This window comes from Mustela erminea, chromosome 19 (assembly GCF_009829155.1).
Source record: "Mustela erminea isolate mMusErm1 chromosome 19, mMusErm1.Pri, whole genome shotgun sequence".
Classification (NCBI taxonomy): Eukaryota; Metazoa; Chordata; class Mammalia; order Carnivora; family Mustelidae; genus Mustela; species Mustela erminea.
In genome coordinates, this window is record NC_045632.1 from 31,141,818 (window position 1) to 31,156,521 (window position 14,704).

The 14,704-nt window shown below is 44.0% G+C and overlaps 1 protein-coding gene across 1 annotated transcript in view; it reads right to left on the minus strand.

Annotated features, from left to right (window-relative positions):
* Window positions 1–223: 223 nt before the first annotated feature.
* Window positions 224–14,704, minus strand: part of RPGRIP1L (RPGRIP1 like) — a 126,979-nt gene continuing 112,498 nt past the window's right edge. Inside the window, exons 30-32 of the mRNA XM_032324551.1 lie at window positions 5,157–5,221; window positions 2,369–2,519; window positions 224–1,610 (exon numbers count right to left, since the gene is read on the minus strand). The gene's annotated coding sequence lies outside the window, so the exon portion shown is untranslated. The remainder of the gene's footprint in view (window positions 1,611–2,368; window positions 2,520–5,156; window positions 5,222–14,704) is intronic.

The window sequence follows — 14,704 nt, forward strand, 5'->3', positions numbered from 1 at the left end:
GTCTTCGAGGGATTGGGATGAAACCAAATGAATCATGAAGGCTGCCCTTCATGATTCTTGAGGATGTTTAATACAAAGGAAAGAATCTCTAACAGTGGAATTTCACATATCTGCGAGAGAGGCTCTATTTTGAGGCAAGGAATGGGAGAATATTGTCAGCTACTCTACTGTCGATTGTCAGTCCTGTAGGGTAAATAGCTGTCTATTACCTTCCCCAGCTTCTTTTTTTTTTTGTAACTTATACATCAAATCCCTCAGTAAGTACTGAAAAATTATTTTAAAGATCTCTCAGGAGTTCAGCAGCCTCTTTCCTCTCATCAGCAAATGGGAAGTCTGGAATTCCTGTGACTATCCCATGCCATCATCCTCATCAAATTGTGCCTTATGAAATGTCCACTTGGACACACAGCCCCACCTGTTACCCGCTGGGATCCCTCTTTGACTCCATTTCAGGGGTGAACTGTTCTCCTGCTTTGTTCATTTGGATTAGAGACCCCATGACGTTCGACCTGGCTCACATTTTTCCTTTTCTTTTTCAAAACAATAAAACTGTTTTGGAGGGATTCTGGACTACATTAGATGATCATTTTCAATTTTCATGCAAGACATATGGAAAGACTCACCTCCACTTACAGCTTATTCCCTGAGACTGTCTGACCCACAGCTGACACTCCAGAATGAAAAAGCCCTTCCAGGCAGTCACATTTCCCACCCCTGTCCTGCACTGACCTCAGCTCAAGTCAAAACTCACAGAAATGAGGGACTTTGATGATCCGGGCCATTGAGATTTTCAGTCCAGGGGTGACCCCCTCCTCACTGATGCCGGCCGGGGCTCCCCAGACTCTGTGAAGTGAGGTTGGGGAGGGGGTAGCACAGGTGTTTCTGTTCTTTGTTTTCTTTGGGAGAGGGAGAAAGACCAGAGGGAATAGTTCTGTTTGGCCGTGGTGCTTCCTTTTTGTCTACTCGAGTTAATGGAGAAAGGCCATAAAATGCTGTCTACCAGGCTCTTCCGTTTTCCTCGCAGATACGTATGTAAATTACTCCAACACAGGGAGTTTCAATGGCTGAGTCAACGTCTGACTGAACTTCCGTAAGCTTCCAGAATTGAGGTGTTGGGTCTATTTTGCATCATTTGAAAACGCAGGCTTGCACACGACAAGTTAAGGGGTGACAGAAGTAAAGACAGACAAGATCATCTACCGAGGATGGGAGTCATGGGGTGGGAGCTGGAAAACTCGGTGCCTGTGCACCAGGCTTGCGAGCCTCTTGATCTGCGGATGAGCGTAACAGCCAAAGCAACCTGCGGTAGGGGGTTTTTAAAGGACGGGTTCTCTAGGAGGAAGGAGAGACTGGCTCCGTGGCAGCAGGTCTCTGGCAAGGGAGAGGTCTATAGAGTGTGCTCAGAAGACAAAGAGGAGGTGTAAGGCTGCCCTGGTGGGTGGGTGGGTGGGGCGCTGGGAGACAATGGGGAGGAGACATTTTGCTTTGGATATTCTGGACGCTCTCTGAGCCTTCCCCAGAGCCCCTGATGAAGCAGGTACTTGCTTCCAGGTCGCTCTTGGTTGTTGCATGGGACACTGAAGAGTCGTGATGTTGATGGATGGCGGGCCCTGAGCAAATGCAAATAGATTTGGGTTAGAGCTGTCGGGACGTTACACCCTTCAGGAAGAGGGAAGAAAGGCAAAGTGCAGAAACCTGGGAGACAGGTTTCCCCTAAAAAATGAGCTATGGCCTGTGGTTGGAGGACCAGGAGTGGCTCATGGCCTGGTTGCCGCCGGTTCGGCCCCCCTCCCACGCCCCGGCCCAGGGATCCGGGACCGTCAGTCGTCCCCCCCAGCAGTGTGTGGAAAATGGGCCCTGCAGGAAACCCCCCACCGAGCAGCTGGGGGAGCAGCTTTCCCTGCTTCGTGCAGGGAGCTGCACGGACTCAGACCTCCGTGCTGGGCTGGGGTGCCCCATGCAGGCAGGGAGGAGGGGGAGTTGACCATGAAGGACAAAGGCACATGTCAGCAAGTCCTACATCCCTCAGGCTGGGGGACTTGGCGGGCCAGCTGGAGTTTCCTGGCATTTGGTTCTGGGGTAGGTGAGGCCAGCTGGCTCCGGAGAATTTTGTAAAGCTTATGTCAGCCTGTGTCTTGGGGTCTTGTTTGCTGCCTGGGAGGTGATGGTGCCGGCTGGCGGAGTCCCAGCGGGTCCTTTGGGGGCCCACGTGGAGGCTCTGGACACCGACAGGGTCTTTCGAGCCAGGAAAGGATGGGGGACAGGCAGATGGGGCTGGGGATGGAACTTGGGGTGGGTCTGACAGCCAGAGCTGGTCTCCAGGCCTCAAGCAAGTCATCCTCCCTGGAAGGAAAGAATTCTTACTGACCTAGAGGACAGAAGGGGAGGGCTCCTGCCTCCCTCCTACTGCGAAGCATTCTGCAGGAACCTTGCCCTCCCTGGGGGCCTCTTCCACACGAGGTGTGAGACAAGCTTTGAAAAGGCATTCTTGACCCACTACCTGCACAAAGACTTCTTCTCTGGAAACAAAAAATAAATGCGCTAAAGCTCAATTTTTATGCAAACACTGAAGAAGGCCGTCTTCCTGCATTATTATCACGAGACATGCTCCATCCCAGGTCCAGTCTGGGTCAGGGGAAGTTTGGAGGTTTTCCTCTGAAGCCAGGAGATCTGAGCCAAGGGACATGTGTGCCCACTTGACTCCCACTGTTCCGGTCTTCAAGGTCATTTACACTTAAAAACCCAAAGTTGCTCCCTCTTTGGAGCAAAGGGATCTTTTCCCGGGGACTTTCCAATCCCTCCAGTGCTCCTGAGAATGGAAGCATCCAGTGCCCCTCAGAGTCAGTCCAAGAACGTCCTCAGCCCCGTGCCTCAGGCACAATGAGATGACCAGGGGCCCTGTCCGCCTACTCCATGCCAAAAAAATAAACTCACCACAGGCTAGGAGGTGGTAAGAGTGGCTGATGGCCACGGAGGGCTTAGTGAGTGCTGGGCACTCTTCTAAGTGCTCCGCGTGGAAGACTCATTGGCCCCTCAGTAATGCCTCCTGGAGGTAGTACTATTTATTTATTTTAAAAGATTTTATTTATTTATTTAAGAGAGAGAGCATGAGCAGAGGGAGGGGCAGAGGGAAAGGGAGAAGCAGATTCCCTGCTGAGCACAGAGCCACACAGGGGACTCAGTCCTGGGATCCTGGGATCACGGGCTGAGCCAAAGGCAGATGCCTAACCCCCTGAGCCACCCAGAACGAGCGCTGTTTATGATGCTCACTCTGCAGAGGGCGAAATCGGCCTGGAGAGACCATGACACACGCACTGGGTCGTGTCGCCAGGGAGCAGAGGGGACTGGGATCCAAATGCTTCTCTCCCCGCCCTTACACGCTCAGGGGCTTTGGGTTCGTGCTGTGGCATCGGTTGCTGAGCCCCCTCTGGGGAAGGGGTCTTGGTGAGGGGACCAGCAATACTTAGGGAGGAGGGGCCGGAATCAGATGCTTCCCAGAAGCCCCTGGGGCTCTGGAACCGGAAACCCTGAATGAGCAGCATTACCACTGTGTGCCCATCCTTGCTTCCAACCGTGCTCACACTCCCTGCTCCCTGCCCACCCCAGAAGGGAGGGATGTGGCAGCTTGGAGCATCTTTCCCCAGCATTGGCTCCACACCAGGCCCAGCACTCAGAGTTGAGAACAGAGGTGAAAGCACATGGCCCTTAGTACAGGTGACCCAGACCTGCGCACAGGTGCCGAATCCCATGCGTGATGTGGGGAGGCGAAAAGGCTGGTGGGAAGGTGGGGGCCACTGTAGCCCACCGGCATGTTGGCAGAGTTGCACACAGAGGGAAAACCCTTCTGGTATTTGGAGATCCCTCTTCAATGCGGACTGAGAAAGGTGTCTGCCCCTTGGGCATGCCCTCGAGGAGGAGGTTTGGACAGAGAAGAGAGTCCAACCAGGCCTCATGGAAAAGAGCAGGACTTTGGGGTTTTCTGTGGGACCTTGAGAAGGACTTTCGGGTCCTGGAAAGGGATTTGAAGGGCCCCCAGTGCTGTCTTCAGTTGGCCATTCCCTGTGAGGGTCTGAGGCAGGCACTGACTGGCTAATGAGCTCTTGACAATGGGAGGACTGGAAACTTCCAATTTATTTATTTATTTATTTATTTATTTGAGAGAGAGAGAGGGAGAATGAGCCGGGGGAGGGGCAGAGGGAGAGGGAGAAGCAGACACCCCACCGAGCAGGAAACCTGACTCAGGGCTCGATCCCGGAACCCCAAGATTTTAGCTTGAGCCAAAGGCAGATGCTTAACTGACTGAGCCACCCAGGTGCCCCTAGAAACTTCCAATTTAAAGTTGGTTTCTGCTGGCACAGTAATTACTGGTTCTAGTCATCTGCTGCTCCCCTGATCCTCTCTCCCCAAGACCCAAAGTAAGAGTGGGTCCCCCACAGTAGTGCACAGGCACTGGTAGTGCCCTCCCAGCCAGTGACCTGTGGCAGAGGCCGGAGGTGGGCCAGGGAACCATCAGGAGAGGAATGACCACAGAGGGACAGGCTGCAGGGCCCCTGACCCTGATTCTTAAGAAATCCTGTTTTCCTCCACCATCCTGGAAGGTGAATCTGGAAAGGGTGGGCGGGAAGATAGAGGCTGGATCCTGTTACTTTCCAACGCAAGGATCGGGTTTGGGATGGGGTCAGGTAGGTGAGAGCCACTTGCCCCAGCACCTTCGAGAGTCTGCACTCCAAGACCCAGCTGTCAAGAGAAATCCTATTTTCATGCAATGTTTAAAAAACCCAAGTACAAAAATCTATGATGAACAGACTCCCGCAATTTTAAATACAGACAGGATATCAGTATACGACTAATTTTTCCTTTTGCCTCCGGCTCTGGTATAGCTGAGCAATGCGTTGTTCTGGAGCCTTCTTTATTTATCATGCTGGTAATTTATTCATCCTGGATTTTTTCTGCATTAATTTTGATTTTTAAAATACTGCATTAAAATATGATTTCCTTTGATGGCTGAGCTTTTGGCACCCCATGAAATGTTGTGCCCGGGCGAGTGTCTCCTGGCATTGCCTGGCAGCTCCAGACATTTTATTTGGCTTTATTTCAAGGGTAACCCATGAGCCTGGGGGTTCATGGGGAAGGGCCACCACCTGGGTGATACTCACTCTTGCAGAATCCCTTCAGAGACTGGGTCAGCTCTGACACATGTCTCGCCTCCAGCCTGTTAGTGCTGACAAATGACAAAAATAAAACAATTTAGCAATGACTCAGATGTCCTTTATCCGAGAGCCGACAGTCCATTCATGGGGGGCGGTGCACAGTGTCTCACGTGCAGTAGAGTCCTCTTCCTGGGGGCTTTGGGACAATGCGAGCTTTATGGAGAGGTCGGGGAGACAAGGCAGAAGCAGGGCAAGGTGGGCCCACCTTGCCTAGGGTGACCCACTTTCCCATGGGAAGGTAAGTTAGCCCGAGTTGAGTCGGAGGACTGTGATTGGTGATGCTCCATTTCCTTGGCAGGAAGGCATTTCCCCTAAGCGCCCCTGACTTAGGTGTAGATCTGTGACGTGGGCCAGGCCACTGGGGTGGCCTCTGTTCTGTGGGTCCCGATCCACAAATGACCTTTATCAGTGCCCGGACTGCGACAAACCCATGTTCACACATCACTGCAGGCAGCAAAGCTGAGGCCTCCCCGGGCACAGATGGTGGGCACTGAGCCAAGGGACCCCCCCCCCCAATCCATGAGGGAAGTGTTTGGTGGGGGAGGGGGGGTAGAAGCGGGTTGATTTCATTTTGTCTCAACGGGAACTTTCTTTGGATCTCTTTCCCTGACTTCACTGCACATTTCAAAACAACATTCTTTTATGAACAAGCACCAGGACATCAAATACTTCCACACCCTATGCTAGAACGGCTTCAGGCCATGTTGTTCTTTTACTTTTAAATAGTTCCATGTAAAATCAGATGTTAACTCTCTCTGAATAAACCCAAGTGGAAAGGGTTTTTCTTTTCTTTAATAACACCAGTGACGATCAGAACAGGTGGAAAGAATATGTGCCCTTAACACACAGAGCCCAGTGGTTTAGAAGAAAAACACTAAGTTGTTACATATGTAACAAACAATCTTTATTTATTGATGGTGAGAAAAATGAACAACAAAGCTCGGAGGGAAAGTACTACAGGAAATGTATTAGCAGGAAGGATGATTTATGTCTTTGAATGGGGCCTATTTCTTTCATAAATGGGTTTTGTTTTGCATCTTGGTCAACACCAGCTCTGCCCCACTTTTTCATGATGAAAGCGTGTTTTGGGAGTCCATCGTTCATCGCAGCTTTTGGAGACTCCTCTTCAGCCAACAAGCCATGAAATAGACTCAGGTTCTCCAATGCTGGACATTACAGTCCGCACCTCGGCCACCCCTACACTCTCCCCATAGTACTGTGCGGGAAAGGAGTCCATCAGAGAAAGGATCCCACAGTGGGTTGGAGGTGGAAATAGATCATTTTGCAAGCAACGTTCTGCAAGGGGACTCAAGACCTAGGATTCTAGACCTGGTTTCTTTCTCTCATTTTTTTCCCTTAACACACTGCATGAGAGAGCAGTGTCTCTGACAGACACTGAGAACGGTATGGGTGGTGGTTTCAACTACAACTCTGAGGTGACTAAAATACCTCAGAGCATTCATGGTTTTCTATCCCTCGCAAGACTGCCTCTCTCAGGCTGGCGTCACACGGTGTCTGCAAACACTTGGACTTCATACAGAGGGCTGGAAGGAACTTCAGAAGAACTCTAATTTTTTTGTTAAAGGTGATCAAATGGGGTGTTAACACGCTTCATGCTGCCAAAGGGTGAGTTAAAGTCGGAAGAGCTTTCCATGTGTAGACACGGGCCTGAAAGAGCTCCAGAAACATTTGTCACGAACCTTGTGAAACTCTGAACATTGGAAGCTAACCAGCTTGTAACAACACCTACTCTTCTCTTGGTGAATTCGGGCCAGACAAGGAACAGCCCCTACCTGCACACTCGACAGAATTCTCTCTGCGTTCACTCTCTGAGGGGGAACTTCCATGTCCACCAGCGGACCTGGTGTGATACTGGCCCTGGGCCTTCCTTCTACAACACAGTCATTTATCTGACTTTTCCGACATGTTCTCTGCCAAACATTCGTTTTGTGGTGGTTGTGTTTGTTTATTACTTTGTTTTTAAAGCCTTTATCTCACAAATACTGTATCTGTTTTAGAAGAATGAGAAAATGCAAATAAAGAAAAAAGGAGAAATAGAGATGGCCTATAATTCTAGAGGTAGCCAACCGCTGACACTTGGGAATACACATTTCTAGACTTTTTGTATGAGTACGTACACACCAAAGTAGCTCTTCTCCATAGCAAAGATGGGGTCACACAGTATATACTGTTGTATTCCCTGGTCTTTCATTGTTTGAGAACATGCCGATATTGGCAATGACTCTTCTCTCTGGGCTAGGCTCTCATTTGAATTCCTTTCAATAAACACAGAATTTTCAGGGTATCAGAGCTGGGGACCCATCAAGTGCATATTCTTCTGCCCTTTGTTCTCTATCAAGGAGGATCCTAAGCTTTGCTTTTGGCCTTTTGCTAGAAGTGGGAGTATTTTCAGTTTGTAAAGAGCCGTAAATGTTCCCACGGTCCTGGGTCCCCCACCTGCCTGTGAAAACAGCAGTTGGCCCACCAACCTCAGCCGTACTCCATGAGCATGACCGGGTGATTCAAGGGGACTGGGTGGTGCCACTTTCTGTTCTCAGTTAGGATGGGTTGAATTCTGCTACAAAAACCAACCTCCAAATTTCAGTGTCTTAAGAAAAAAAACAGGTTTATTTCTCATGTCCACCTTGTTCCACACATCCTCACTTTGGAACATAGACTCATAGCATATCCACTATTTTGAACATTGCCTGCTGGATTACGTGTCAGAAAGAAAAGAGTTTTTATTGGACAAATTCTCTACCTTTGAAGTTATCACAGGTCATAGTTTACCATGTTTTGCCTTTGCAATCCTGAACCGCACACCTTCCAGGCACCAATAAAACAGTTGTTCTACAGTTGAATGTTTGACCTCTAAGCCAGTGCCATGTATTTTCCTTTGCGATGGTGTCATCATTTCCTAGGTACTAATTTCTGTAACAGTCAGGAGAGGCTAGGTTATGCTGTGGTAATAAACAACCCCAATAATCTCCCTCATACTCTACATCTATTGAAGGTTGTCTACAGTCTAGGCCATCTCTGTATTTGCATGATTGTTAAGGTCAGAAAAAGAAAAGGAGGCAAAATCTACACTCTGAAAAAGTTTCTGCCACATTTCATTGACTAAAGGAGGTCATACGGCCACATCCAACCCCAAAAAGTAGACCGGTAATTCTATCTATATGTCTAAAATGAGGAAAATAAGAAATATTTTATAAACGGCAATGATTACCTAATGTTCTGTTACCTTTGTTGGGAGTGGAATGGGTTCATGGTAATATTTGGTCATAGCTCCCCTATATTATTAATGGCAGGTTTTTTTTTAATTTTTAAAAAATTTTATTTAATTTATTTGATAGAGATTACAAGTAGGCAGAGAGGCAGGCAGAGAGAGGGGGAAGCAGGCTCCCTGCTGAGCAGAAAGCCTGATGCAGGACTCGATCCCAGGATGCTGGGATCATGACCTGGGTTGAAGGCAGAGGCTTTAACCCACTGAGCCACCCAGGTGCCCAATGGCAGGTTTAATGGAGAGTTTCTAGCCAGTATTTTTCCCTTCAGCCTGAAGAATTTCCTATAGGATTCCTTGTAGAGCAGGTCTGCAGGTGACATTTTCTTATCTTTTATTTATAGAAAAGGTTTACATTTTGCCTCATTATTTTTTAAGGATTTTATTGATTTGACAGAGAGAGACACAGCAAGAGAGGGGGAGTGGGAGATGGAGAAGTAGGCTTCCTGTGGAGCAGGGAGCCCAATGCAGGGCTCGATCCCAGGACCTGGGATCGTGACCTGAGCCGAAGGCAGAGGCTTAATGACTGTTCCACCTAAGCACCCCATTTTGCCTCATTCTTGAAGGATATTTTTGTTGGATATAGAATGATGGGTTGACAATTTTTTTCCCCCCCTCAGTATTTTAAAGTTTGGTTATACTGTCTGCTGGCCTCCATCTTTTTCTAGTGATGAGCCAGAAGTTATCTGTGGCCTTGCCCCTTTATATGTAATATTGCCTTCTCTTTGACTACTTAATATTTTCTCTGCATTTTTGTTTCCATCAGTTTGAGTATGATATGCTTAGGTGTGCTTTACTTTCTATGTATCCTGCTTTGGTGTATCCAATATTTTTCCCATTTTCTCTCTCTACTCTTTATTTCCCCACAGACCAGTGACCTCTGTTCACTTTAAAAATCTTTTATCCTTGGTGCTCCTTAGTTCTTATTGATACCTTTTTTTTTTTTAAGATTTTATTTATTTATTTGACAGACAGAGATCACAGGTAGGCAGAGAGGCAGGCAGAGAGAGGAAGGGAAGCAGGTTCCCTGCTGAGCAGACAGCCCGATGCGGGGCTCGATCCGAGGACCCTGGGATCATGACCCGAGTGAAGGCAGAGGCTTCAACCCACTGAGCCACCCAGGCACCCCTTATTGATACCCTTTTTAAAAAAAAAAATATGTTCTGTTATTATTGATACATTTTAAACCCACTGACTCTTTTGTTATGTATGGTCAGCTCTGCATTTTTTACTTCAGATTTTAATTTTTGGTTCTAGAATTTCCTCTTTGTCCTTTTCAACTGTTCCTATTTCACTGCTCAGATTTCCTATCTGTTAATTTATTATAAGCATATCTTTACATTATTGAACATAGTTATACTAGCTCCTTTAAAATTCTGTTTGCTCATCCCAATATCTGGGTCTTCTTAGGGTTAATGTCTTCATTTGCTACCTTCTGTCTTGAGTGTGGATTACATTTTCCTGTGCCTTTCTATGTCTAGTAATTTTGGTTAATATCTTGCATTTTATGAATGATATCTTGTAAAGTCCCTGGGTTATTTTCCTCCAAAGATTCTTGATTTTTTTTTGTTCCTCTTAATTAGCAGTTACTTCAAACTCCAAATTCTCTCTCTTCTGTGGTGGGCAGCAACTGAAATCTCAGTTGAGTTATTGTAATCTTCATTGGACTGATCGAAATCTGCTCCATGAATGTGTAGGTCAGGGGCAGCTAGAGATAGAAGCAGGGTTTATATACTGAGTTTAGGCTCTCCCTCTGTGGATCTCTTCTTTTCACAATCCTCCCCACACTGTTTTGCAACTGCTGTGGTCATCCTAAACTTCTCTTAATATTCATGACTCCTAAACTGAAGGTCTCTGAGTTTTGGCCACTTGTAGTGGCTGACTAAGGCCTGCCCTCAGGCAAATGAGTTCAGGTGTGAGTGTGTGTGTGTGTGTGTGTGTGTGTGTGTGTGTGTGTCTGTGAAAGAGAGAGAGAGAGAGAGAGACATAGAGAGAGAGAGAGAAAGAAAGAGAGAAAAGGAGAGACAGAAAGAGAATAAGAATGAGAGAAAGAGAACATTTATTTGGTTTATGCCTGCTTTGGGACTTCCTCCAGCACATTCAGATATTTGTATTTTTATATTTTATCCAGAGGTTTTAGTTATTATTCTGCCATTACTACAGTGCAATCCTCTTAAAAAAAAATGAAGAGAATTAACATAGAGTGTTATCCTGGTTTCAGATGTACAATATAATGATTAAATAATTCTATACATTACTTAGTGCTCATGAAGATAAATGTACTCTTGATCACTTTTATCTATTTTACCCCTTCTCCACCCACCTCTCCTCTAGGAACCACCCATTTGTTCTATTTTGGGGCCACCTGGGTGGCTCAGTTGGTTGAGCATCTGCCTTTGGCTCAGGTCATGATCCTAGGGTCCTGGGATCGAGCCCCACGTGGGGCTCTTTGCTCAGTGGGGAGCCTCCTTCTTCCTTCCCATTCCCCCCCGCTTGTGTTACTTTTCTTGCTAACTCTGTCTGTCAAATAAATACATACATTAAAAAAAAAAAGAATCTGTTTTTGTTTTTATCTCTTTTCCTTCGTCTGTTTTGTTTCTTAAATAACATGTACGAGTGAAATCGTATGGTATTTGTCTTTTTCTGATTGACTTCTTTCACTATGCATTATACCCTGTAAGTCCATTCATACTGTTACAAATGGCAAGATATCATTCTTTTTTATGGCTGAAAATTAGAATACCTGAGTGACATTCCATTGTGTATATGAATCTTATCTTCTTTACCCATTCAGCTATGGAAGGAAACTTGGTTGCTTTCATCTCTTGGCTATTGTAAATAATGTTGCAATAAACATAGGGATGCACATATTTTTTCAAATGAGTGTTTTCATTTTCCTTGGGTAATTATCTAGTAGTAAAATTACTGGATCATATGGTAAGTATATTTTTAATTTTTTGAGGAACTGTTTTCCACAGTGGGTGTACTAACTTGCATTCCCACCATCACTGCACATGGGTTTCTTTTTCTTCACATCCTCATGAACACTTGTTATTTCTTGTCTATTTGATTCTAGCCATTCTGACAGGTCTAAGATGACATCTCATTGTGGTTTTGATTTGCATTTCTCTGATGGTGAGTGATGTTAAGCATCTTTTCATGTGCCCATTGGCTATCCATATGTCTTCTTTGGAAAAATGTCTATTCATGTTGTCTGCCCACTTTTTAATTGGATTTTTTGGGTGTTGAGTTGTATAAGTTCTTTATATATTTTGGATTTTACCTTCTTATTATATATAAAATTTGCAATTTTTCCCCATTTAGTAGGTTGTCTTTTAGTTTTGTTGATGGTTTCCATTGCTATGCAAAGCTTTTTGGAATATTCCCAATAATTTAATTTGCTTTTGTTTCCTTTGCCTGAGGAGACATTTCTAGAAAAATGTTTCTGTAGCCAATGTCAAAGAAATTACTGCCTATGATTTTTTTCTAGGAGTTTTGTGGTTTCAGGTCTCATATTTAGACCTTTAATCCATTTTGAGTTTATTTTTGTATATGGTGTAAGAAAGTCGTCCAATTTCATTCTTTTGCTTATAACTATCCAGTTTTCCCTGCACCATTTGTTGAAGAAATTCTTTTTTATTTTATTTTATTTATTTGACAAAGAGACACAGAGAGAGGGAACACAAGCGGCGGGGAGTGGGAGAGGAAGAAGCAGGCTTCCTGCTGAGTAGGGAGCCCGATGTGATGCAGAACTTGCTCCCAGGACGATGACCTGAGCTGAAGGCAGACACTTCACAACTGAGACACCCAAGTGCCCCTCTTTTCCCCATTGTATATTCTTCCCTCCTTTGTTATAAATTAATTGATAAGCCTGGGTTTGTTTCTGGACTCTCTATTCTCTTCTATTGATCTGTGCATCTATTTTTGTCCCAATACCATAGCATCTTGATGACTACAGCTTTGTAGTATATCTTGTAATCTGGGATTGTGATACCTCCATCTTTGTTCTTCTTTCTGAAGATAGCTTTGGCTATTTGGGGTCTTTTGTGGTTCCATACAAATTTTAGTATTATTTGTTTTAGCTCTGTGAAAAATGTTGCTGGTATTTTGACAGAGATTGCATTATAAATCTGTAGATTGTTTTGAGTAGTATGGACATTTTAACAGTATTTTCCAATCCATTAGCATGGAATATCTTTCCATTTGTTTGTGTCATCTTCAATTTCTTTCATTAATGTTTTACAGTTTTCAGAGTATAAGTCTTTCACCTCCTTGGCTAACTTTATTCCTAAGTATTTTGTTATTTTTGGTACTATTGTAAATGGGATTGTTTAATTTCTTTTTCTGCTAATTTATTATTACTGTATAGAAATTCAATAGATTTCTATATACTAATTTTGTATCCCGCAACTTCATGGAATTTGTTTATAAGTTCTAGCAATTTTTTGGTACAGTCTTTAGGGTTTTCCTTATATAGTATCATGTCATCTGCAAATATGAAAGTGGAAGTTTTATTTCTTCCTTACCAATTTGGGTGTTTATTTCTTTACACTGTCTGGTTGCTGTGGCTAGGAATTCCAGTAGTATGCTGAATAGAATGGTTAGAGTGGACATCTTGTCTTGTTCCTGATCTTAGAGAAAAAGCTCTCAGTTTTTCATCACTAAGTATGATGTTAGCTGTGGGTTTTTCATACGTGGCCTGTATTATGTTCATGTATGTTCCATCTGTATCTATTTTGTTGAGAGTTTTTTAACATGAATGAATATTGTACTTTGTCAAGTACTTTTTCTGCATTTAGTGGGATGATCATATATGGTTTTTATGCTTTTCCTTATTAATGTGATAGATCACATTGATTGATTTGTGACCACTGAACTACTCTTGCATTCCTGAAATAAGTCCATTTGATTACAGTGAATGATTTTATAACGTATTGTTGGGTTCAGTTTGCTAATACTTTGTTGAGCATTTTGGTATCTATGTTCATCAGAGATGCTGGCCTTTAGTTTTCCTTTCTTTTCTCTCTCTCTTTTTTCTTTCTTTCTTTTTTTCTTTCTTTCTTTCTTTTTGTAGTATCTTCATCTGGTTTTGGTATTATGGTAATAGATGTAGAATGAACGAATTATAGAACAAATTTGGAAACTTTCTTTCCTCTTCTTCTTCTTCTTTTTTTTTTGTGGGGGGAATATTTTTGAGAAGAATAGGTATTGACTCCTTTAAATGTTTGGTACAACTCACTTATGAAGCCACCTGGTCCTGGACTTTTATTTGTTGGGAGTTTTTATGGGGGGGGGTTAATTAATGATTCAATTTCAATTCTAGTAATCAGTCTGTTCAAATTTTCTTTTCTTCTTGATTCAGTTTTGGAAGGTTATATGTTTTTAGGAATTTATCCATTTCTTCCAGGTTGTCCAATTTTTGACATGTAATTTCTCATGGTATTCTCTTATAATCTTTGTATTTTTGTGGTTTTCACTGTTATTTCTCCTCCTTCATTTCTAATTTTATTTATTTGAGGCATCTCTCTTTTGTTCTTGATGAATCTGGGTTAAAGTTTATCAAGTATTTAAATCTTTTCAAAGTATAATCCTCTGTTTACCTTTTAAGACTATAAAATCTAAAAAAAAAGACTATAAAATCTGTTAAGTGTTCACAGATCTTTTTCATTCCATTTCATAAGTATCTTCTCCACGTGTCTTCTGTTACAGCCATGTCCCTTCAGAATATCCATACTGAATCATTCAATTCTTCCCATACTGGGGAGAACCTCTCTGTGTGAATCACAATGGATGTCCCATCAGCTCTGGATCTTTCCTCTGTGAAGGATGGAGTACTGCCAAGTCTGCTGGGTCCTATCTCCTGGGTCAGTGTGTGTTTGTGTGTGTGTGTGTGTGTGTGTGTGTGTGTGTGTTTTAATGCAAGTCTCTAATCCTGCAACATCTTTCCTCTTATTTACTCAATACAAGTAACTGCTTGACTTCCAAAGTTAAGTTCTCTCTAAAATAATTGAGTCCAGCGTGACAGTGGTCCTGAAACCACACTATCTGTATGTGGAAATAAAAAAATAGAAAATGGAAATAAAAGAATCACAATTTCAAGATGCAGGTGATTTTAGAACTATCTAATTCAATATGCTCACATCAGGTTAAGGTAAAAGATCCAAGGAAGTTGGTTTAATTATGGACATGCTGTCGGTTACTAGCAGAACCA